At 36.2% G+C, this 26,211-nt stretch overlaps 1 protein-coding gene across 5 annotated transcripts in view; it reads left to right on the forward strand.

Annotated features, from left to right (window-relative positions):
• LRRC4C (leucine rich repeat containing 4C) overlaps nt 1–26,211 on the forward strand; it is a 1,247,103-nt gene that overhangs the window by 705,837 nt on the left and 515,055 nt on the right. For all 5 annotated transcript variants that reach the window (XM_079102773.1, XM_079102771.1, XM_079102770.1 and 2 more), the window contains one exon: nt 14,817–14,948. The gene's annotated coding sequence lies outside the window, so the exon portion shown is untranslated. The remainder of the gene's footprint in view (nt 1–14,816; nt 14,949–26,211) is intronic.

Below are 26,211 nucleotides of genomic sequence, written 5' to 3' on the forward strand. Positions count from 1 at the left end.
GGGTCTGGGACAGGACTATAGAGGTTAGCACATCAAACCAAGGATCAAAACTCAGGTGCATGGCCTTCTGAGTTACCATTGATGCCCTGTCCATCCCTGTTATCCCTTTCCCTTGAAGACAAAAACCAAAAATCAATTCATCTAGCCACATCATTTCTAGTGCTTTTCTCCACAGTACCTTGGCTTTGGGACAAAAATAAATTAGAAGTGAATGGAGGGAAAAAATACCACTAGCTATTCCTTTGGGCTGTCATTTTTTAAATATGAATAAGATCGAACCCTAATTTATAGCTGAGAGTTCCCCAAGGTTTACTTCCTCCTCTTCCTCACCGATGTTTCCCTCTCTCATTATAGATCAATGATGGCACACAACAGAGTTTTACTCAGGTATTGGTACAAAAAAGAGTCAGCAGAAAATATGAGGGTTTTGTCCACCAGCAGTTGGGATGAGAGAAAAATGTCTGGTTTTAGAGACAAGGAAAAAGTATATTAAAACATGCTCTCCCATGCCTTCATCTATGCTGTTGGTGGATACTTCATTTAAAATGTCTGTTTTCATTTGTGTGTGCATGTGCGTCTGTGTGTGTGTGTGTGTGTGTGTGTGTGTGAGAGAGAGAGAGAGAGAGAGAGAGATTAGTTTGGAAGATTGTCAAAAATAAAGTTATTAAGCACAACTGTTTTCTTCTCTCAAAAATTGGTCTTTGAAGCCACAATGAATATCCATGTTATTTATTTTACAAGAAAATGGGAAGAATTAAGCAGTCAGCTTTAGGTGCCAGATATCATTTATAAAAATATTTATAATTATAAGTGATCTTACACATTTGACCAGTGTCATCAGAATCACCTGGGAATCTTTCAAAAATTAGTATATCTCATCCTAGTCTCTCAAAATTCTCATTTATCAATTCACTCAGGTTTAGACCAGTGTATTAAAATATACACCAAAACCCTTGGGCTATTGTGATGCACTCTCAGAATTTAGAACCACTAATAATCCAAACCTTTCAAAGATAGGGGAATGTTTTTGAATTAACCACATTTGTTAGTGAACAAAATGTACATTTATGATCTTACGTTCCCAGGAGTCCACAAGTTATAGTCAAGGGATGGACAAGGCCGCCTTCCCTCTAAAATAGGGTGACTACTTCGAAGTTCTGATGTTGTTAGCATAATGGAGTCCCTTGTAGTTACCAGACTGAAGTCCTGTTTTTAAATGACTGTCAGGAGTGTCACTTGGCTCCTACAGGCTGCTACAATTCCTTGCCAGGAGGCCCCTCCCCTGAGCTTTCTTACAGACCCATTACAGATCCCCTCATAGACCCTCTCACAATAGGCAGCTTACCTCTTCAAGCCCAGCAGGGATGCTCTTCCTACAGTCTGTCAAGGTAAAGTCATTTACAAAGTAACACAGTCACTCAGTGACTGCTCCATCTCCTTCACCATATCTTATTAGCTGGAAGCAAGTCACAGATTTTGCCTACCCTCAAGGGAAATAGATTATTAAGGATTCCCCACATGAGGTGGTCATCTCAGCATTTGTCCATCACAAGGTCAATTGACCAGTTAAGTTTATAAGCTTATTAATGCAACACAGATTTTTCTCAGTGGTCTTTCAAAATAGAAAATAGGGGGTGAGTGTGTAGCTCAGTAGCAGAACATATTCCTAGCATGTTCAAGACCCTTGGTTTAATCCTGAGTAATGTCAAAAAAACAACAGGAAAATAAGAATATGTTTATATGTACTCATATACTTTATATACTTAACTCACATATATACACATTTCTGACATATATCTACATTACTTAAATACATTTCATACATAGATACATGCACACACAAAATTCAGATTTAAGTGCTAATATAGTGAGCATGTACTTCTGTTTTTATTAGGCTCTTTATAGAATGTGAAAACACCAATTTTATGGCTTATTCATTTTCTTCTTATCATGCAAGTTATTTGTAACTAGCATAAAAATGTTAAATAATTAATTTACAGAGAGCCTCTGGCCCTAACATATGTTGGTGGTTTGGAAAATACTAATTTCTGTTAAAGTCAGATTTTTGTGATGAGGGCAATCACATTTTGAATAGTCTACATTTGTGACTAGAATCATTCATGTGGCAAACATTTTGTCCTAAAGGAAAGTTAAATATTTTTCCTGTACTGTATGGGAAAAATCATTGATGGAAATTTGAATTAAAGGTATTTCCTCTTTCCTAGACTTTTTATCCCTACTTAAATATTATCAGAGTTATCTCTCACAAATATTTTGAGACAACTTGGGAGGAAGGTGGTTATTTTAACTTATCCTTGGCTAGGCTAGTATATATAACTCTGATTAGTTGATTTGCCATCTGTTTTTAAATCTCTGAAGTCTTCTCATTTTGCTGTTGGGAAATATTTGCAATGTATTTTTTCCTTAACTCAAGGTTATTCTATCTCAATACCCTAGTAGCAAACATATGCAAATATTGATTATATTTGGGAAAATGCCAATTCTTCTACTGCAATATTAGTGTATTTAAGTACAGACACTGGGCCAGGCTCATTGGAACACATCTGTAATTGCAGTGACTCAGGAGACTGAGAACAGGAGTATTGCAAGTTCAAGGCCAGCCTCAGCAACTTAGAGACCCTCTCTCAAAATAAATAAATAAAAAGGACTGGGGATGTAGCTCAGTGATAAAGTGTTCCTGGCTTATATTATATATATTTACATATGTATATTTACATATATATATATATATATACATAATAAGTACAGACAGTAACAGTGCTCCTTTTACTCCAAGAAAGATCCATAAAGCTACCCCACCTAACAATTTCTAAGACATTGAAAACTTGTAGATACCTGTGTACCCACCATTTGGGTATGGCAAATAATACCATGTTGTTCTATTTAGTATGTGTGTGTGTATATAAATAATAAATGCAATTTTGTAGCTACAAATCATACCACATCTCCCCAATCATGACTTCTCCTTACCAGGCAAGACAACCAGGATAGAAGTATCTGCTGTTTGAAAGCCTATGTTTATCTTCCCTGTGCATATTTTTTAGGACTTCACTCTACATAAATGCACCTAAAAAGATATGTAGGGTTGTTTTATGTGCTTTTTACTTGTACATATGTATATTGTATGGGGGATTGAACTCAGGGGCACTTAACCACTGAGTCACATCCCCACTCCTTTTTATTTTTATTTTGAGACAGGGTTTGGTTAAGTTGCTTAACACCTCCCTAATTGCTGAGGCTGGTTTCGAACTCAAGATTCTCCTGACTCAGCCTCCCAAATTGCTAGGATTACAGGTCTGCACCATTTCCCAGGGCTAGATATACTTTTTTTTTTTTTTTTTTTTGTGATTTAATTGTAAAATTTTACTTGGTAATCCACAGGACCTAGTTCTTTTATTTTGTTCATTAGTAGTGTACCATCATTTAACTGTACCGCAGATTAATAAACCTTTCATAAATTGATGGACATTTGTTTACCATTATTCACAAGTGTAAAAAAAAAAGTGAGCACTCTGTAAATGTCTCCATATGTTTCTACTAGAGAGTTTCTCTAAAGACCCTGTTCTTAAACTTTTAGACTATATTTGTGAAAGAAATACATTCTACCTTGGACTCAGGAGTGAAACATAGGTAAACACATGTGTATTTGGAAAAATGCTTACCTTTACTACATTTATCCACCCAAAACAAACATATTCCCCATTGCTGCATTCATATACCTAGCACACAGAAACATGCATATATAGAAATGTATTTGTGTGTCAATGAAATTTTCTTAGTATTTCATATTCTAATATGTTATATCTGATTCAATTTACCATAGGTAAAAATTATAGGTTAAGAAAAAAATAAGATGCACAAGTGGTATGGAGTGAGGCTAGGAATGCAGGCTCTGGAGCCTGACTTTGGAGTTCATAGTGTAACTCAGGCCCATGCCATCTTTGAGACCTCAGACAAATCACGCAGACTCTCTAAGCCTCCTGTCTGCCTCACCAGGTGGTGATGACTGAGTGGACTGGTACATGAAAAGAGCAGAGGCCGATGACACTGGGTTCAAGAAATGTCAAATATCAGATGACATTAGTGGGTTCTAATATTTCTTACACTTTGCAGATTATGGGCATAATCCTAAGAGGTTCATTTCATTTTTGTTTTACTTTGTTTTAAAAGAGAAAGAGAGCAGAGGATAGGGTGGGGTTGGAGGGGCAGGAAGGAAGGGAAAGGGAAAATTCTGGGGAATGATGATGACCAAATTATATTATTATTTTATGTGCATATATGAATATGTAAAAACGAATCCCTATATATGTATATATATATATATATATATATATATATATGAAATAAACAGAATATAAAGGGTTCACCATGGTCTCAGGCATCCACTGAGGATTTTGGAATTCATTCTCCACAGATAAAGATGGAGTGACAGTATTTCCTTAGGTGTACTTCCCATTCCAATTCTAATAATATAAAAGACGATGAACTGAGGGTTATAGGTGATTCTCAGTCTGATAGCATGTTTCCTTTACTAGAATTACTGAAACCATTAAATATAATATTTTTCTAGGAGTGAAAAAAAAATAAAGGTGTCATGAAACTGTGAAATCCTCAATTTCTTAAAAATATTTTATTGTGTTTTGGTTCTTATAAAGTGCATTTATTTATTTTTAGTTTAAAGCTATTTTAGCTGACTTATAAAACAAATATGGACACATTAATGGTAGTACCATTTAATGTTCAATATGTGTGTATTTGCTTAATGTTCAAATCAGTTTAAACATGTCTATCTTCTTAAACATTTATAATTTCTTTATGAGGAAAACTTTCAAAATCATTTCTATCTTTTTGAAATGCTCAGTACATTACTGTCATCTGTAGTTACCATACTACATAATAGTACACCAGAGCTTCTTGCTTCCATCTAACAGTAATATACCCCCTTGATCAAACTTTCCCTGTTGCTCCCTGTCTCTCTTTCTTTCCCCTGCCTCTGGTAACCAATGTTCTACATTCTATTTACACGAGAATAACTTGTTAAAATTCCAAATGTGAGTAAGCTCATGTAGTACTTGGGTTTTTGTGTCCAACTTATTTCATTTAACGTGATGATCAACAGTTCATGTAGTTGCAAATGAAAAAAAATTTTTCATTATTTTTTATGGCTGAATAATATACTACTTTGTATACACACCACATTTTCTTTATCCTTTCATCAGTTGATAGAAACTTACATTGATCCCATTTTTAGTCTATTGCCAATAGTGCTCCAGTGAACATAAAAATGCAGCTGTCTCTTTGACAGACTTCATTTCTACTTCAAAATATTTTGTGTTGTTTATGCCGTATATGCACTCTACTATTAAAACAAGATGGAAATACCCTACTGGAGGTTAAATTACAATCTCCTACCAAATTTTGGAAACAGAACCATTTTTGTTCTCTGAAGTATTTCCCACTTGTAAAGAAACCAGGCACAATGGTGCAAAAGTTGCCATACTTGTTAAATAAAAGAAACAGCTGAAACCAGTTGCTCTGATTCCACCACCCTAACCCTCACCACACTATCACTGCTGTATTGGATTCAAGCAAGCAATGTCCTTGACCTAAGCCCTACTTTTTAAAAGGGCTCAAACTGGATCTCCAACCAATTTCTTTTTCATAAACATGGTCTTAATGAACCTAAGAGGTTGTGTCCACCTGTAATCCCCAACTGTCTTCTAGACTATGCTTCCCTATTAATATAGACCCTGAATTCTCTACTCAAACTTTATTTCAATGTCTACCTGGTATTTTCCCTTGGAGAGTCCTCCCAAGGGCAGCCATTACTACTTTAATATTTACCTCTATGGCTGTGAGTGGCTTTGTATGGGTTGTGTAGTTGGAGCTTGGGCATGCAGGGTGGACTGCCTACATGCATTCATATGTCTGCTTTATACAGAGCTGGAAATAATAGCAGTTAAATAATTGGAAGGAAGGATGCAAGGAGAGGGCTGTTACTCCCCATACCCCCTCATTCCGGTTCAAAATTTTAAGGAATTCAAGAACTATAATTGGAACGTGACCCTAAAAGTCATTACCAAGATGGTAGAATGGTTTTATTTAATACTCTGTTAACTTCATTTGCATTTTTAAACTTAAACATTTAAATGTGAGCCTTTATTCGTTGGACAGCGGCACATGCCAGAAGTAAGCCTGAAGCACAGAGATTGGCCATCTGTGGACTAGACTCTCATGTGCATGCTTCCTCATTCCTCTCTTCAACCAGATTTAAATCAATGTCTCTGAAATGTAGATTCCTGTCTTTACTGCACTCTGAGGATATTCTGGTTTCCTTACATTTGGGACTTGGAGTTGGGTTTTGTGTAATAAGAGGGTAGCAGAGTTGACATATAGACTGTTAACAACTAAGCTCAGGGGACTGCTATTTTATCTCCAAGCTTCCCAACAGAGTGTATTGTTTCCCACTTAGTTGACATTCAAGGGGGAAAAAAAAGGTGTGGTGCAAATAATAGTTACTATTACTAAGGCATTTATCATATGTCAGAGATGTCTCATTTGATATTAACAGTATTTTATCCTTTTTTTATTTATTAATATTTAATTTTTTATTTGTTCTAATTATTTGTGTATGATGGTAGAATGCATTTATGCATTTTGATAAATCATACATAAATGGAGTCTAATTTCTCATTTTTCTTATTGTACATATTGAAGGATCACATCAGTCATGCAATCATATATGTACATGAGGTAATAAAGTCTGTTTCACTCTACTATCCTTAAATATTATTAATAGCCTCTATTAAAGAGGAGGAAACAAACTCAGAGGATACTAGGTCAAGGAGCAAGTCAGTGATTGACAGTTTGAACTTGAACTATGACTTTATAGTGCCTATAGATGGTTATAATGTTGTTTTGCCTCCAAAAGAAATAACAAATGAGGGGGGAAACATGATTTTCCTTAAAGGTAAACTTATCCCAAAACACGTGAAATAATATGCTCTGTACATTTTATTTGGGTGCTTTTCTTGGCTGGTAGGACTTGAACATCTAGCATCATAAATATGTTTAAACTTAGATTTTGTTTCAAAACATTAGGAAATAGAAAGTAGGAATGAAATGAGATATACATTGCCCACAGTTTCTTTTATGGAATAAATATATTAACACATTTTATTGAGTTATGAATTATGATTATTTATCATATTTCTGAAGGAAGATGCCAGATAGGATATTGTCATTATGAATATAATCATTCAGTTCCTGATTATATGTTTATGTCAAATACCCCATAGAGACCGGGAATGCTGATGATGTAAATGCAATAAAAAAAACCCTTTATTCATTTATATTCAGTAAAACAATATTAGAAGATGATGTATTCCCTCTTCCTTATGGTTAGCAATTTGGGTCTCATGATTCTCTATTAAATTTATTGTTTGTTGAAATATAATTTGCAAAGATTTTATCTTTACATTAGTGTTTCTGCTTTGACTTTTATTATAAATTATGTGTGCATACTCAAATGGTGAAATATATTCTTATGGTAATAATCGTGGCAAATGGGCACAAAGGAACTATCAGACTGAAAAAGGGACTTGACACAATGCAGAGAGAGGACAGCATTTATTGGGAGCAGGGTATGGATCCTGTGGGAGTGCCAGTGGTCTCTGGATCCCAACCATTGAGTAGAAATCTCCACATACTTGTTTCTCTGAACTCCTGCTCCATATGTATTCAGCAGAACCAGTGTCCTAAATGGCACATTGCACTAATGGGGATATAGAATTGAGTCCTTTTTAGAACTGAACCCTCCAGGAGAACTGCTGCCAGGTAAGAAGGACCTGAGAAGAGTCCTCAGTGATGATCCTGGTACTTAAGCATTATGCTGCAGCCTTGCATAAAGTTCTTAAACTCACCTACAAGCCTGGATGGGGGACATGGGAGAAGAGTGTCATGAACTCTATGTAAAAGTCTCAAGCTACATTTGCTAACTTTAGAACACCAAAAATCTTGCCCTTCTCATTACATGCAGAACTCAGGTAAAGAAGAGTTAATGTTTGCCCTGACCTAAGGTCTACTACAAGACAACTTATTTATTTTAATGATGTAGAGTTTTCCAGGAAGAATGAACTCTTTGACTTGGGCATATGGAAGGGCAAAAATTGTTGAGTACATCTAAGAATCCACTGGTGTCCTACTTTCATCTGAAAAACCTGCCTTTATCATTCAATTTGTCTCAACCTTGTTCTTTGCCCTTAGTCTTAGTATATTGATGTCATAACTGTAATGGTCACAAAGCTAAATAGGAATCTCCTTGATTCTCCTAGAAGAAGCATCTTCTTTTTCATGCATCTCGCTATGTATCACTACTAACATTCCACACTTAAAAACATTTATACAAGAGAAGTTCCAATTAGATTACAAATTCGATGTTATATTTCAAGTAAAAGATCTATGATACAAGAAGAAAAGAACATGAAAACTGCTACGCGGTTGTTTCTAACACTTATAAACAACTTGGTAGATTTTCGACTTTGGTAGCTTTTCTAAACATCAATTTTTTCCTGCTTAAAAATGATACATTCAAGGTGAATCCTTTTAAATTATCTTGAGGATTATATGAGATTACCTGTGAAAAATATTTTTTACATTGTTTTCCCAGCAGCTTGGAGGTAGCCCAATGGACCCTGTTAAATGATAACAAAAGCAGAAATATTTAAAATGCACAAAGGTGAGATTATGATTAATTAAAAAGACACTTCCTTTAGAAGGTATTTCCATCATCCAATTTTAAATGCAAGCTCAACATTGTTCAATTAACCACTTCTCTAGGGAATTCTGATTTCCTGGAAGAAGTTTGACAAATTTGATGGTCTCATGATATATAGACTGTATTTCACAACAGGATCAATAGCTCATCCAAATGCCTGTGACTAGAGAGAAACAGCAGTTTCAGGTGGAAACCCGCAATGCACTTGGACATCTGCATAATGACTGGAATTAGCATAGGTTTACATAGTACACAATTGCATTAGAATGTTGATGCCTTGAAAGGAACAGAAGGTTGTAAATTTCCTAAGGGAGATTCTCTGGAGAGTGAAGTCCTGAAACAAAATCAACCCAAAGTGAGAGGCATGTTGTGCATGGCTGACAGGATATAAAGACAGAGTTCCTCAATCAAGAAATGTGTTGCATTTTTCAAGAAAAGGAAGGAAGGAAGGAAGGAAGGAAGGAAGGAAGGAAGGAAGGAAGGAAGGAAGGAAGGAAGGAAGGAAGGAAGGAAGGAAGGAAGAAATTTTATTACTACACTTCTGAAATACAAGCATTCTATACTTCTGAGATATAAGCACTCTCACCCTGTAAAAGACAATGATAGCAGTTAACTCCTCCCTTTTTACAAGGTGATATAGAATAAGTTCATTCACTCAATCCTACAACCAAAGTTTCCCTATAGAAATACATGCATGAAAAAAGTGAGGGCAAAAATCAGGAAAGAGAAAAACTGGGAGAAGAGGAAAGAGATATTAGAAAGGATAAATGGTAAGAAAGATTAGAGTAGAATAGAACAAAAAAAAAAAATAGAATTTGCTTTTATTTTTATAGTTTATCATTCATGAGGCTGTGGGCCCAAAATTTCTAGATTATCAGTCCAAAATGCACAAGAGATAGATTAAGCTCCTATGAATTTCAAGAGCTTTATAAATTGCCAGTCGCATTCTGCATAAGGGCATAATAGAAAATTACTCCTATTGGCCTGTCAGTGCTGACAGTGGGAGCTTGCACCAGTTTTTCTGAGCACAGTGCAGAAGCCACCCAGAACAGCAGTTTCTGTAAAGGCCTTCAAAATTTATGGACAATAGTGGAACATAGAAAAGTGGTTCCCAAACCTTTCACATCCAAGGACCTTAGTATCTCTTTCAGTCATGTGAATCCCATAATTTGAATTTTTTTCTACTGAACTAATTCCATGGTTTTAATAATATTAAGAATATTTTCCATATTCTTATTAATCACTCAGATATTGTTCCTCCAGACTGATATTAGAAAACATGATTCCCTCCTTGAATTGAACCAAATCCAGCCACAAAGGCACTTGATCTTTTAGATCAGTTAGTCTTATTTTGCACGATAGTGAGACCAATTTTGGAAATCAGGATCAGATTCCATTCCCCTGTGTTGAAGATTGGATAACCACAAGAAATACTGAGGCAAGAGCAAAATGTTTTATTTAAAGGATAAAATAGAGAAAGAGAGAGAGAGACTCCTCCAGAGAGGAGGGGGTCCAAAGCAGGTGTCCCAGGGAAGGGGGTGTCCTGCCTGAAACCACCCAGAAACCACTCAGGACATGGGAACTCATGCAAGAGATTTTATTAAGCAGACAGGCAGAGTGTCTGCCCATAGGGTAAGAGAGAGAGGGAGAGAGAGAGAGAGGGAGAAGGAGAGAAAGAGGAAAAAGGAAGAGAGTGAGTGAGAGAGTAAGAGTGAGGAGGAGGGAGAAAGATAGATCAAGAGAGGGAGAGAAAGAATGGTGGTGGAGCTATTCTTAAGTAGTGGAATTCACAGGCTAATAACAATGGACCAATGACTGATGAGAATGTTCATAGGCTGATGAGTGGAACAATGGCTGGCTAGGATGTTCACAGACTGATGCTCTGGGTCGTAAAATGGTGTGTGGGGAGGGAGAATAATGGCGGCAGCAAAATAGCAGATCTGTTGCCAGTACTGCGCCTTTATAGATTACAGTTTTTCTTTCTTTTCATGTCCACACCTCTTGTCATCTTGCCTATATGACCAGTGACCAAAAGTCAGGTGAGGAGCTACCCCAAAAGGCAGGAAGGGAGCCACCCAGTGGGTACTCATTAACAACTCCTTGTTGGGAGGAAAAATTCCCTGGTGGTAGGTGACCTTGACTACAGGTGAAGAGGAGGGGGAAGTACTCTGGAGGTATTAGCATTTTTTTTTTTTTTGCTTTTTTTTTTTTTTATTTTATTGTAAACAAATGGGATACATGTTGTGAGAGAAGCCAATCTCAAAAAGCCAAAGGACGAATAATATCGCTAATAAGTGGATGATGACACATAATGGGGGGAGGGAAGGGTTAGTGTTAGGGTTAGAGTTAGGGTTAGGGAGGGGGGCAAGTATGGAGGAAGGTATTAGCATTTTATTTTCTTTTAAATCAGCCTCCATCTTCCTGACCCAATCATTCATTACCTACACTGACTGTCCTTTTATCCTGGTCTCAATAGTAACTTCCTTTTTGAAACATTAAAATTAATACATGGTATTGCCTAAGTATGATATTGATAAACATAAAATTATCATAGTAAAATAGAAAAAATTAATTTAAATAGAAATATTCAGAGCAGCTGAATGAATACATAACCAGGTAAATAAGGTTAGAAAGAAATCTTTGAGGCCTTCTACGAACCTCCAACAAGATTTAAGAATGTATCCCTTTCCTCTCTCATTGAGGCTGACTGGTATATGATCCATTCTTTTTCATTGTTGGTCCCAAATAAACAGGAAGATGCAGAGAAGGTAGAAGCAATCAGTGGAGAGTCAGGCATACTCCTGGCTGAATGTGGGATTTAGAGTTGCTCTGTCTCCCTTAGCTCTGCTTCTATAAAATGAGGATGTTGTCCTGTGTGATCCTGTTATCTCTTCCTACCCTAAAGTGTCATGATTTTTTTTTTAACATTACTTACTCTAAGCCTCATGTTTCTTATCTGTAAAAATGGGAAGAATGCCCACCTCACAAGGTGACTTTAAGGATTAACAGATAGTAATCAAGTATCTCTCCTTATACAAATCTATTTGGTTCCTGAATTCAGTTAGCAAGAGTTTATAGAGGGAGTTCAGATAACAGGGAGTATAGATAGTACTGTTTGAATTTATGTGAGTTCAGTATTTCATATAGCAAGTGAATTTGGAAGAGTGAGGACTTATCAAATTTTTTTTTAGTTCCTGGATATCTATGGAAGCACCTTACTTAGAGGCAACCTCAATAAAGATTTGCTCTAATCTCCTGATCTTGAAGATAGAGACAACAGCTTTATAGCCATGGCATCTAGCATAGTGCTTCAAGTCAAGAAGTGCCCAGTGGATGTCTGTGGCCCTCATAGAAACCATGGGATCTGCTAAGCCTTGTCCATAAAATATGCTTAACAATATTTAACCTCCTAGATTTGTAAAGATGGTCAAAGATCAAAAAGATAAAGTCACAAAGATGTAAAATGAATCAGTTAAAGATTTTTCATAACACATTTATTGATATGGGAGCCAGGAGTGTTAGAAACTGTCCAAAGGAAACCAAAATTAAGAAACATTTATAGGTAAGACAACATTAAAATAATGTGCAATGGAGGCACAACGGATTTTCCATAGTGGGAAAGGAAGTTGGTAGAAACACTTCTGGATAGGAGAACATTTCTCTGTCTACAGAGAAAGATTACTTTGCATTGATGTCAGTTATTTAGAGTTTACAAAGTTGTAATTTGTAATAACAAATTTGACAAACCTTCCATGGAATTGGAATCAAATAAGGAGTAGGATGTGCTAAATGCAAGGTATAGTTTTCCATCAAAGCACCAAGTGTTTCCTACATGAATAAAAGAGATTCTGCATGGAAGACACTTCACTACTGCCAGCATGTAGTAGATCTCAAATAAATGGTTATTTCATTAAGTTATCAATGACATAATGTCAGTAGTCAATAAAGTACCTTGTGGATACTTAATAAATGGAGTTGGAATTGAAGTTTAAATAATCATTCAGTCTATTTCTGAGGTTTGATATTATTTCCTCTGTAACTGAAATTCCTGTCTTTTCCTGTACTCTCCTTTCCTCTCCTCTCCTCCCCCTCCTCATCCACTTCTTTTTTTTTTTTTTTTTTTTTTTTTAAACCATCAGCTCTAATATGTTTTCTTATCACATACTCTGAAGGGTCTCCCAAGTAATGAACACCTTCATTTATTTCCTGTACACTTACATGGTACGCTACATAGAATTTCTACACTAACACAGAATGACAACAAACAAAACCAAGTCCAAGACAAAATCAACAATAGTTGTCAATTAATGAACTGGTGGTAAGGGGCATCTCTCCTATTGCTGTATTTAAGAAAAGGTTTAAAGGTTTTAGAAGCGGAAATAATTTTTATGACATAAAAGGAGAAAATACTCTATCACTTTCTGATTGTCTGTCAATATTCTATTAAAATGAGATTTCAGAACCTGAGGAGCTTTCTCATTCATACATTTGGCTTACAAGGATTAAGTGAGCAGTTATAGGATGTTTCAAAAGAAGACTTGCTCATAAAAGGAACAGAAGGTTTTCTGTGGCTGGTGTTTCCTCGAATGAGAAGGGATAGATAGGTTGCTTTATTCTGTCATAATAATTCTTAAGGGCTGAACAGCAGGACTACTATGGCTGACAGTTTGAAATAAAAGCTAGTTAATAAAAGGGAGAGTGTTGGATTTAAAAAGAAATATGCTTTAAATGCATATAAAATTACTTGGTTGAATTTAGGTAGAAAAGCTCTGTGAATGCAAAGTGGATTGGGAAATTTTGAAATCCAAAATAATTGTTTTGGAGGAAAACAAAATTATATGGTGTTGATGAAAAAATTTTTTAGCTTGAGTTTGAAGATCTAAATTGCTCTTGTAAAATTAGAGATTTATGAACTGGACAGCATTCATTTATAAAAACAAAAATGTGCTCTTTGGGGCATGGCAAAATAGTTTTGTAAGATAGCTTACGCAGGAATAAGAAAACAGCACAAGAAAAAAAGCAAGTTGGTTAACATCAAGTTACTGCAAGTTACTTTCCTTATAATGTTAAAAACTGAGGTGAGATCATTTGACATGCCAGCTCAGGACAAAGGGACTTTTTTTGAATGGTTACTATGTCACTTGTAGATTTTTGGAAATACTGGCCTATTTGGGAATTTTCCTGATTTTAATGTAACATTTGAATTACATGGTATTTAACAGGAGTGTTCCATTTTGGTTTGGTCTTGTCTCTAGGGGCTTTGTTCAGGAGCTCAGATCAAAGCAGTGGCCTTCCATGAATTTTATTTAATAGTGGTTAAGAAATATGAATATAATTATGTTAGGATATATTGTGACATAAAATTAGTTTTTCCTTGAAATTCACCATAGTTGAATGCACAAATAATTATTTTCTTTTGTCTTGGGCAAGACTCAGTGTATATAATATTTTGACATTATTTATTTAAACAAAACAACAATCTTTGGTCCTCTTCTGCCATCTGAGTAAGGAAGTAGAGCAATGGGTTTAGTTTTACTGGTCTTAACATCTGAACTCTCAAAATTGTAAATCTTTCCCCCATGATTTGAGAGGTAAGGTGAACAAAAATATCTGACAGACAGAGGATGGGCAGTCAGTGCTTGGAAAGGCTCCTGTGCAGACTGAGTAAAGCAATTAGCACAGTGTGGGCCATGGTAATTCCTTGATGTCACATTCTTTCCAGGATATGCAATTATTTGCACTAAAAAACAAATTTAAGACAAATCTATGTTATAAATCTCTAATCAAAAACTTTTATTGAACTTCATCATTCACCTAGACCTCTAGTTGGTATAACTATTGATTAAAAACACCATTACAAATAATGTAGATTTTAAAAAATGCTTCCTATCCCTTTCAATTATGCAAATACTAAGAATGGTCAAATTATTTTTCACCTGAGTTATGAGTATTAAAATCAACTAGTGTTTATTGAGCAACATATAATCCTAACAATATTCTTTTATTTTATTTTATATAGGAGCTGTCACAAGAGCAAGGATAACCTATGTGGCAATATGGAAACATCTTGAAATCTCTTTGGAATCTCAATAAATTAACTGGATTCAAGTTTGGCGACCAGGGAAACCAGTCCATGGACAATTTGCTACAGGTAAGTAAGAGGTATAATTTATTCTGTTAGAATTCTTTATAGATTCATTGACTATGGGGTTGTTAATTACATTTCAGGTAATTATAATGTTCCTTTGATACAGATGACAGCTTCTCTTCCCTCCCATACATACTCAGGTGGATTCCAGCATATGGCTAAATGTCTGGATATTTCATCTTGTTTATTTGGGCTTCAGTCAGTTACAAAAGGATAAAGTAGGAGGAAAGAGTCCCCACCTCATAAAACTTTTACAGGTAGTGATTTATGCAGAAGGGCAGAAGTCAAACTGTTCCTGGAACAGATGTTTCTGTGAGTTGCTCTGGGAGTTGAGAGAGTGGCAAACTGGCCTGCCCAGGATTCAGAATGAAACAAACAGACAAATGGTGACGTTTTCCCTCTTTTTGCTTTTTGAAACTGGGGCACTGCCTGGATCATTAATATGGAAAAAAAAGTGTTGAGGGAAGTAACCAGTTTGTGCTTGTTATTCTTCCTTTGCAAACCTGGTTGATGTGGTGACAACATGAAAATATTTTCTATTGGACTGTTGGGAAAGTTGAACTTGACTGAAAGAACCAAAGAGGAAGGATGAAAGTCCAGGTGACTCAAAATGAATGCAGTGTGCCTGTTGGGACAGTGTTTGTGGCATCCTCTGTTGTTCAATGTTGAACCATCAAGAACCACAGCAAGCTCCGTGAAAGGCAAACAACCTGTTCATTCATCTGGGGTTTCACTTTGTTAGGGGAGAAGGAAAAGATCAAATTAGAGTGACACTAAGTACCATCCATGGCAAGGGAGACCCATGTACTTGCCACTTTAACTGGAAAACATTTAAATTATTCATGCTGTTTTAAAGGGGTAAGGAAAAATGTTACAAGTGAATCTGAAACTAAGGTAGAAGGAGTGACTCGTGCATCTTCCTGTTAGTGTTTAGCTCTCCCTGGTTTGCGTGCACAGTGGCTATCTGGCTGCATTCATAATTCAAGGTATTTTCCCAAAAGATAGCTACTCTTTCCTCTTCCTTTCATCAGTTCCATCACATTATGTAGATTCAGCTAAATGGGAGTTATATTTACCAATCTTCTGGGAGACAATTTTGTTTTGAGTGTCATAAAAGAGCAGAGATAGAGAGGAATTTACACAGTGTGATGTGCTGTCTGAAGATGAGGAAGAAATGCTAAGACAAAGATAAGGTACCAGGTACTGAAGCAAATATGAAGCAAAAAGAGAGAAAAGGTTTGAAGCTTTTTTTTCCAAATTGTATGCCACTTTCTTTGTTTGTAAGTTTAGTCCTTCAATCTATGCAGAGAGGAGGAGGTTGGTTCAGTTAGACTCTTCTGTTTATGGGCAGAAAGACTCATTTAAATAACCTAGGTAATCAGGGAATTACTCTGGCAGCACATGTAAGCTGAATCTGACACAGAATTAGAAAGAAAGAAAGCAAAATAATAGCCGTTCTAGAAACTTCTTTTATTCTTGTATCATTCTCAATAGAAACACAGATTTTTTATTTTTTCCTGTTATAGAAGCAACTCTATTTCTTCCTGGACTCCTTGACTTCTATTTTGTGCTTTATTTTATCCTTTTTTGTTTCTGATTGCTTTCCTTAGTCTTCTTATACTTGGTCCTTTCAGTTTTGCCTTGCAAGGAGCACACCGTGAACTCCCTAGCCATTTTCCCTTTCATCAGTTTTAACCTCTGCTATTAATGTCCTGTGTCAGTCAGGTCTCATTCGGCAGACAGAAAGCACACTAGGCATTTTAACAGAGTTAACTAAGAATTGTTAACCAGTCATTGGAGAATTGTAAAGACAAAAATGGACACATAGTAATTATAGAGGTAGCAACTGCATGAATTGACTACCTTGGCTGTGGGGACAAAAGTAAAGAGTTGGGGATTACTAGAATTTAGAATATTGAAGGAGGGGAATGCAGAAGTCTTGGGTGCGGGTGTTCCCCAAAAAGTTGGGGAACTTTGGAAGCTCAGTAGGGAATTCTGCAATTCATGCTTTTAAGGAGAGGCTACCAGTCAGCTAATCCCCTAGTAGCTAAGAAGAGTACCCTATAGAGCTAAGACTCAGAATTTCTTAAAAGGTGCAGCTCAGCCAGTGTTATGGCCTAAAGAAGTAGAAGAAAATTCACAGATAGAGTTTGGATTACATCTCTGAGGAAGGGGCACCAGTCAGATAAATGGTATTCTATTCATGGGAAAAATGCGAAATTAGGTTATGTCTGGGAGTCTAGAAAACAACACAAAATGGAAGCAATAGCTCTATAGGATGGCACTTGTTAAGAGTAGGAAGAAATCCCTTCTTCCTCAATCTTCCAGTTTCTAGGTAGCCCCCTCTGTGGACAGAAATGGGGAGCCAGGTGAAGAGGGAGAAATGCACTCAGCAGACACCTCACCCCAGCATCTCAATCACAATAGAGGAGGGTGGACTTGAACTTAGAGATACTAACTCAATAGTGAGCACACAGCCTCTTCCTTGCATGTGTTTTTATTTCCATACTAAGTCCATTTCTTATCACCTGTGCAGGAATCCATGCAAAAACATTGTCTCACACAGTAGGCCAAAATAATTATTAAGTGGATGATTAATTACTAAATGAATTAATTTGGCAAGTTGCTTCTTATGTGTTAAGTATTCCAGATGCTGAGGTTGTAAATATATATAAGATAAAGACATAAGCATCATATGATATAAGGGCCATTTACTGTGATAAGATAGAAAGACCATTACAACTATAACACACCCAGAGAATGCTGTCTTGCCTTTCCTCAGAGCAAGGCAGTGACTTGTTCATATTTGTCAGCTACTCCTGCTAGTGTGCATGTCACTCATCATACTTGACTTGCTATACAACTTCATCAGAAGGAAAGAGATCACTTTCAGCTGCTGGAAAGTAATCTGTCTTCTGTTTTCAAGAAATTCTCTAGAAAAGAAGTTATGTAACATTTCTAGATGAAGTATTCTCACATTTCCCATTTCTTTACCAAGTTAGAGAATTCTTTCAGTGAAATCCTATCCTTACAAATGGCCTAAGCTAATTATTGTCTTGGCCTTGGTAGAAGAAGAAGAAAGAGAAGCACTAGGCTTTACATACATGCTTTTATACACTTGAAAATCAAATGTCTATCTCATTGTACACTCTCTTGCCTCCAATGCCAACCACATAAACCTCATGTTACATTGCGTATATAACTGGTTGTCTTTGTGTCAATTATATGTCCAACTCACCCCATTGTACACAAACCAAAATAAAATGATAATGAATAAATAAGTACAGCATTAAATGGTGACAAGATGATTTACCACAGTAGTTCTTTAAAAATTTTGTTAACTTATAAAGTTTATTGGGCAGAGAATCATGTAAATAAGGACCATCCAGTTACCTGAAAAAGAGACTTTATCCAAAGGGTGGGGGTTGGCAGGGGGATACTTGGCAGAAAGAGTCACAGCTTATAAACTCCCAGTACTTCTTTCCTGGACCAGCAGATGTCAGAGGCTTAGGCAGACCATCAAGTGCCCTGATGGAAAGCAGGGTGAACTCCGTTGCTGAGAACACTGGTGGACAAAAGGCAGGACTGAGGCAGGAAGCCCTGCAAAGGAATTGCTGCAAAGCCAAGAGGAGGGTTCAGCTCAGTGGGAGACAAAGAAGAGGCTTCTTTCTGACCTAGACTATAGAGTCCTGGGGGGCACCAGCTCTGGATGTTTCAAAAGGCAGGGGGGTTTCAAAATGATCAACATTCACAGGAGTCGTTTTAAAAGAGATTCCTGTTTTTTTATTTGGCACATCATAAAAGCATGATCGTGGGATGCAAAGCTTATTTCCATGAGGACCTAGTCCTGCAAAATAAATAGCAAAAGTGAAGTTTGAGTACAGTGAGTTTTACTTTATACTTAAAATAGACTTATATTAATGACCAATTTTTGGTAAAGAACCAGAATAAGGATAGTGTACTGTAAATAGGCAGACTGTTATGTATGATTGGTATAACTTATTTTATAGAAATCCACATTCATAGATCCCCTATGTAGACAATTTTGAAAATTTAGAATCTTACAGCAAGATGTTATCTGTCACATAAATTTTATAGTTGCCACAAATTGAAATGGTCAGGAGGCCATACAGCAACAAAGGATTTGCATTAATAGAAAACTATCCTATTCTTTGAGTTTTCAATTTTATAAATGTTATTAGGTTTTAAAAATTGGTCATGTATTTTTATACTATTTAATATTATTTTGTTATGTTAAATTAAAATATCTTTAAAATATATCTTGGTTTTATTACAAAATAAATTATTTTTGTTATTTGAAATTTAGAAGCAAATAGAATGATGATAATCATTTTCGTAGGAAGAGTGCTTTCTGTGTATTACAACCTTTGTAGAATATTGTAGATTTTTGTTTGTTTGTTTTAAGGGGGAAAAGAAGACATAGAAAAATTGCATTTTATCTCTATTTCTCTATGCATTTTAAAAGATTTTCTTCTGGATGAATGGCAGTGTATCTTTCCAAAGAGAGCTAGCATAATGGAGGCAAAAATTTATGGAAAAAGACAAATCTAAATATTTTCATTTTAGACTATTTTTCCCACACTAGCATGAAACAGAAGAAGATAGGGGAAAAAGGATATTTGAAAGCTCATAAAATTTATTTAACAAAATGTTTATTTTCATTCCAAAGCCAAACTCAAAATATAGAATCTAATAAAAAATAAAGATCTCAAAGTTATGTGTATAAAACAGAGAAAGATGTGTGTTATTGCCACTCATCCTGAGTATGATTTTGGAGTTTTTCTGACTGTGTAATACAAGAGTTAGCCAATCTTCCTGAGCTTCCTTGACATGACCCAGTTGTGGTCTGAGAGGTGATAAACCTATCAGGCAACTCAGAAAACATAGAGTGATGCATCTCCTTGCCATATTCCCAGCTTATCTGAAATGATTTCAGACATTCCCAAGTGTATATGAAGCACTTTTTGAAAGAGAAATCAACCCTTGTCTGTGAAGGTTCCTATATTGTCTGTCCCACTAGGTGAAGTGATCATATTATTGGCAGTACATCAATTTTCTCTCAACTTTTTCTTTCCCAGGGACAAATGTACTGAATATCATGGGAATTCCATATGCTTGATTTCTCACATTTTACATCTTTAAACTCCATATTCATGTTGCAAATACAATGAAATATCTCTGCAGTAAAGCAAAATGTTTCACAGCACACATTTACTGTTCAAGGAACCAAACCATAAAGGAGAAATTTCAAGGCAGTAAAACAATTTAGACAAGCATTCTATTCAACTGAATGGTATGCATCTATTACAGAGAGCAACTCCTAAATTGAGTGCCTCACATAGAGAAGGCACAGCAATAATAAATTGCGGAATGAATGGATGTTTATTTCATACACTTGGAAATGACAAGGTAGAGCCAATGGTGTCCTGGAAAACTAGCTTCCTGAGGGGGGCGGGGGAAGCATACTTAAATTTATAGCGTCTGTCTGCTTCTGTGGTATAAAAAAAATCCCTATGACCATTTGGTACCACTGAACACAGAACTGGGAAGAAAGGTACAGAATATGCTCTCCCTGGTTAGTCTATATGGGCTTCACTACCAGAGGGACAAAATCATTTCTTTCTTATGATGTGACAATAGAAAATTATGCTGCATAATTTCCTGTTGACTAATTAGTTAATATAATTTTGATGGAAACTAGAAGTAATTTTTTCCCCCAACAATGATAATAAGGTGTTGTGTTTTTTTTTTCCAGGTATGTTAGCTGCAGGTAGAACGTTATAAGGATGCCACTCCAGGAGTTCCTGTGCTTTTGATAGGAAATAAAAACCAAGGAAGGTCTTGAGGATTTTCCTGAAGCTGAAAAAGAAATCTCTTTAACAAGGGCCACCACTTCAGGGCCTGGGAGCTGTTATGCATGCCTAGAAGAATCCTTATTCTTAGCCAGTGCAAGCTCTAAAACTGAATAGGAAAGCCCAAGGCAAAGCAGGCTTTTAGCAACCTGATGTATTAAGCCTTAGAATTTATAAAATCCTTCCATTCCCCAGAATTTGAACTACTTTTGAACTTAAGAAATTTAGTGCATATAAGAACAGAAAAGAATCTAGAAGATAGTTTAAATGATGATCAAAACAGTTATTCATTATAGACCTTCAATGGTCCAGACACTGGGCTAGACATTTTCTCATATATTATTTTATACCTTGTATTTAATTTATATGCCTTCATTCTTTGGGATGAAAGTAAAAATTCTTCCATTTAATGAAGATTGAAAATGGCATCTCATAGGTTACTAAAAATATTTTAATAACAATAGCGATCACCATTTCTTTTCATATTGCTAGGTTCTGATCATTTCACTTGTATCCTCAGTTAATATCCCTGGAATTATTTCTATTTTATAGATGAGGCAAATGAGACAGGAATTAAGAGAATGTGATGCACAAGGTCAAAAGCTAATGAATTATAGGGGAGTAACTGGATCACGAATCACTTCTCTCCACATTCATTGCTTAGTATGTGTTGATTAATTCAGTCATTCCACAGATGTTCATTCATCACCCACTAGGAGTCACGTGATATTCTCTGCAGTGATGGAGCAGAGATGAACACAAATAAAAATTCTGGCTCTCAGAAACACATATTTTAGTAGGAAACGACAGTCAACAAACAAATAATGAAACAAAGTAATATTAAGTAAATATTTACAGAAACTATGAAAAATGTAAAGTAAGAAAAGGAGAGTGCTGGTGCAGTAGTGTGTTGCAATTTTAAATCCACAGTCAAGGGTAATATTCCCAGCAGGATACAGCTCAGGAAGCCTGAAGCTGAGGCATGCTAATATGTGGTAGAAAAGCTTTCCAGGTTGAGGAAACAAGTGGCGATCCCTGAGGTTGGGACTTGCTATATGCATTTGAGGATTACAAAGGTCTTTGAAGCAACTGGTCCTAGAAGTAAGGGATTGAAGTCCTAGAGGTGGGAAATGGAAAGTATAGTGCTAGACCCCTCTGGCTTCTATCATGGGTACAAAGCAAGGGGAGGGAAGTCTGGAAGAAGAAATAACGATAGCAGGCTATTTCAATAATCCTTGTGAAAAATGCTAATGCCTTTTACCGTGGTGGTAGAGATACAGGTAATAATGAGGGATTGGATTCTGACATAGTTTGAGCAAATATGATTTGTGGGATGATTACATGTAAGATGTAAGAGAGAGAGAGAGTGGGATTTAAAAATTTTGATTTGAGTAAATTCAGGCATTGAATTTGCTGAGATGAGCAGCATTTAGGAAGGAGAGGTTTGGGGTGGAAGATAAGGAGCTTTTTAAATGGCTAAGTTTAAGATGGAGGAGATGTGAGAAAAACAATTTTGTCTACTTCAAAGTATAATTATAAGGTTGAACAAGGTAATCTATATGAAAGAACTCTGCAAATTTTTGTTAGCTTTTTTCATTGTATTCTCAGCAGGGATATCTCACTGTGGCTAGGTGGAGATATAGGGCCTGTCTTAGAACTGGTGAGCTTTGATGCTTGTGGACAACTTATTTTGTATGCAGAGGAAGGGTAGGTTTTTTTTTTTTTTTATTTATCTTCAGAAAATTAGAAGAAGCTGCTATGTACTTGTAGATACAGATTTTCATAGGATAAAGGAGTGAAGATAGATGAAGAAAATGTTGTGGAGGTAGTCCTGCTGGAAGTCACTTTAAAGGTCTGTAGAGTTAAGAATAGAAATTGAAGAAACTGAGTGAGTGGAGGAGAAATTACCTCTAGATGTGAGCCCTACTGCTCTGGGAGCAGATATCCAGAGCAATTGCATGGTGAGGAGGAATATTCCTCCCATCTACATGCATGTACCATCTTCTCGTCTGAAGATCTTGAAGAGCCCAGAGAAGATGACCATGATTCAGACCCCCAGTCTGAGTGCCCTTGCTGCTCACGTACACTGTGGCTGAGCTCACTGACAAGAGAACAGAGCAAGTAAACGTTTCCTAACGAGTCATGCCTGAGATTCCCAGAAATCACTAAGTACATTGTGATGAAGAAAGGCACACTTGCACACACACACACACACACACACACAATGTTTGAGAAGCTGAATAACATATAACTATTCTGAGATGATCAATATACAATGTATAAATGTAGTAAAACATAGCACTGTGCTCCATAAGGATGTACAATTGTTTGTCAATAAAAATAAATAATAAAAGATGCTGAACAGGACACAGTGTCACATACCTATAATTCCATGGACTTGAGAGGCTGAGGCAGGAGGATCACAAGTTTGAGGTCAGCCTAAGTAACTGAACAAGAGTTTCACAGCAACTTATTGACACCTACTCTCAAAATAAAAAAGAAAAAGGGCTGGGGATATAGCTCAGTGGTAGAGTATCCCTGGTTCAATCCCCAGTATCATAAATACCAAAGGTGGGAGGGAACAAGTCTTGGGATCTAAGTGAGTAAATAATTATCCATCTGGCCATATATGTGGCCTTATTTCCACTGTCTTGTTGGAGATAGTGAGGGTTATTCTGTCACCTGCATTCTATCACAACCTCTTCAAGCAAATCTGGTGTCCAAGTGATCACCTGCTCATCTGGAAGCATTTGAGATTATTTGTGTGTGTGTGTGTGTGTGTGTGTGTGTGTGTGTGTTTTCTTAATTATTTATTTATTTTTAAATTTTTTACAGACTGCGGCATTTGAGATTTTATGGGCAAACTGAAAATTAAAACCCAGTGCATCTTCTTTTTTCCAGAGTCTACTCCTTTTATGCTATTTATGTAATACAAAACTAGGTAGTCCAGTTTTTTGTCCCAGGAATTTGAGGAATGAAATCCGCAGACAAAAGTGAGAGCAAGGTAACAGAATTTATTAGAGTAACAGAAAGAAAACAGCTCCTGAGGGGAGGGGCCCCACAAGAGGGATTCCAATGGGTATCTGTTGTCTCAGTTTTTAAAGGTCTACCTGATGGCCCCACAGGTGATTGGTAGGAATGAGGTTAGGGATGCCAGCATGGACAAATCAAGCTCTTCAAGCTCCCAGCTTAATAAGCCAATCAGAGGGCATAATTTCAATCCCTTATTTGCATAATTAATAGAACCAGTTCAATCTTGTGGTATGACAGGTCTTTCAGGGAGAGGAAGCATTTGGGGTAGGGGTCTGCTTGAGGTTGGCTGTTGCTAGGAGTAGGGACAAGGGTAATAAGGAAGGCTGCTGTGGTTGATGCTGACAGGGAATGGCAAGTCACAGGATGTTTTTCAGACTCGATATCTTCTTTCAGGTTGGTGCTATGTCCCTTCTCCAAGGCTGCCTATGGGAGATCTATCTTCCTACCTAATTTGTATCTTTCTTGTACTTTAAGGCTGTAGTTGGTTTTCCTTTACTAAGTTGCTGAGGCTGGTCTGGCACTTGCAATCCCCCTGCTTCAGCATCCAGAGTTGCTGGGATTACAAATGTGAGCCACTGTACCCTGTTATTATTTTTGTAAATTATCTTCATCCCACTTTCACTTAAAAATTCAGGCTTTTTTTCCTTAAGAGCTGAAGTGAACAGTAATATTATGTAGCGTCTTCTGACTTTCCCATTATGAGTATGAGTTCTTTGAGCTGTCATAGCGTTATGTGGTTGTGTCTTGCAACTTGCAGTCTCTTAAACATACAATTTTATTTGTGTCTGTGTATATTTTCTTTCTGTTCTACTTAATGGGGAGTTCCTTCAGTAAGACTCATGGGATAAGTATCACATAGTTCTCCAGAGCCTGAAAATCCCTGGAGAAGTTGAGATATTTAATGAGGATCATAGATTAGGAGATTGGGATGTATTAGGAAAGGCTTAAAAATAAATCTTTCTGAAGACAACTTGCTTTAATTATAATTGAGATTTAAATTCATTTCAGTAACATACATCCACTTGGGGTGCTAGAGCTCAAGGTTATGAATTCTATGGTATAAAACAGATGAGAAGAAAAGACTGATGATTATTATCTATTAAATCTTTTGCAGCTTCATTTGTTTTATTATTATTTCATATGGAAAGGTAGGGATGTTGGGAATTTCTTTTCAAGACTGCCATAGGAAACATTTGCTAGCAAAGCAAAAGGAGGTTTATTCTTTTTCCTTTTATTATTAAAAAAAAAAAAAAAGAGCCTTAAGCTGGGAGAAAATGTCTGTATATCTGTGAGCCAAACAATAAAGACTTCCAATTTGCAGCACTTTTAGAACATGTAATTAGCCCATGACCTATATTTTTCATAGTTGGCTACAGTGAGACTAAATGAATCTAAAGAAATAGAATCCAGGATTTTGCTTGCTATCTATGAAAAAAAAAATAAACCTTTTAATTTTAATACAAATTTTATCTAAGTGCAAGCCCAAACATTAGTTTTAAGACTTGCCAGAAAGCAACATTGTACTTCAAGTTTAAGATAGCAATACTTAAAAAAAATTGATTCTGATTATCTTTCATAGAGCATTTGAATTTATTTAATAAATTCTAAAAGCCTAAAACCAACTTTCTTTCCTGTATAGTAAAGGTTCTTTGATATGTGTCTGTGTGTGTGTATATGTACATGCACACGCATACATATATAGGTATTTACATAGTATATATGCAAATAATTGTAGCATCTTGAATTGTGAGAAACCAAGATCCTGTCAATATACCAGTAAAATCACAAATTTGGTGGTGTTTAGGTTAGACTCTAAGATAGCAACTTTTATGGAAAGACCAGCTTAGTTTGTTCTGCCTTTCCGCAGTTCTCTATTCCTTGTCAGTCTCCCTTCGTTCTGAAACTTTTCATTTCTTAATGCTCCCATTAAGACCTAAACTTCAAGGTAACAAAACATCCAAACAAAACAAACAAAAAAACTCCACAATGACAACAAAACTTACAAAAACTGTGGCAGCTCAATTTTGAGAAAAAGGGTCCTCAGAGTATAACTATTACCTGGCCCAATAGCCTGTCCACTCGTATACAGGATGGAAAAGGGAAAGGAACATTCATGAGTGCGGTGATTTACAGACCTTGCAGCTGCTTCATTTAGTCTACAAAATGTACTTTGGATTTAGGAATTCTTTAATTTATGTTGTTTTTATAACTTCATTAATTATGTATAAAATGCTCACATAGAAAAAATCAAACATTGTAGAAGTATGGACATAAATGGTAAAAATTTTCTTATCACTCCCTCTCTCAATATTATGTGTATTATCTGCCAATTTCTATTAGATATTCTTATCAATGTTTTG

The sequence above is a fragment of the Sciurus vulgaris genome (assembly GCF_902686455.1).
Source record: "Sciurus vulgaris genome assembly, chromosome: 11".
NCBI classification, from domain to species: domain Eukaryota; kingdom Metazoa; phylum Chordata; class Mammalia; order Rodentia; family Sciuridae; genus Sciurus; species Sciurus vulgaris.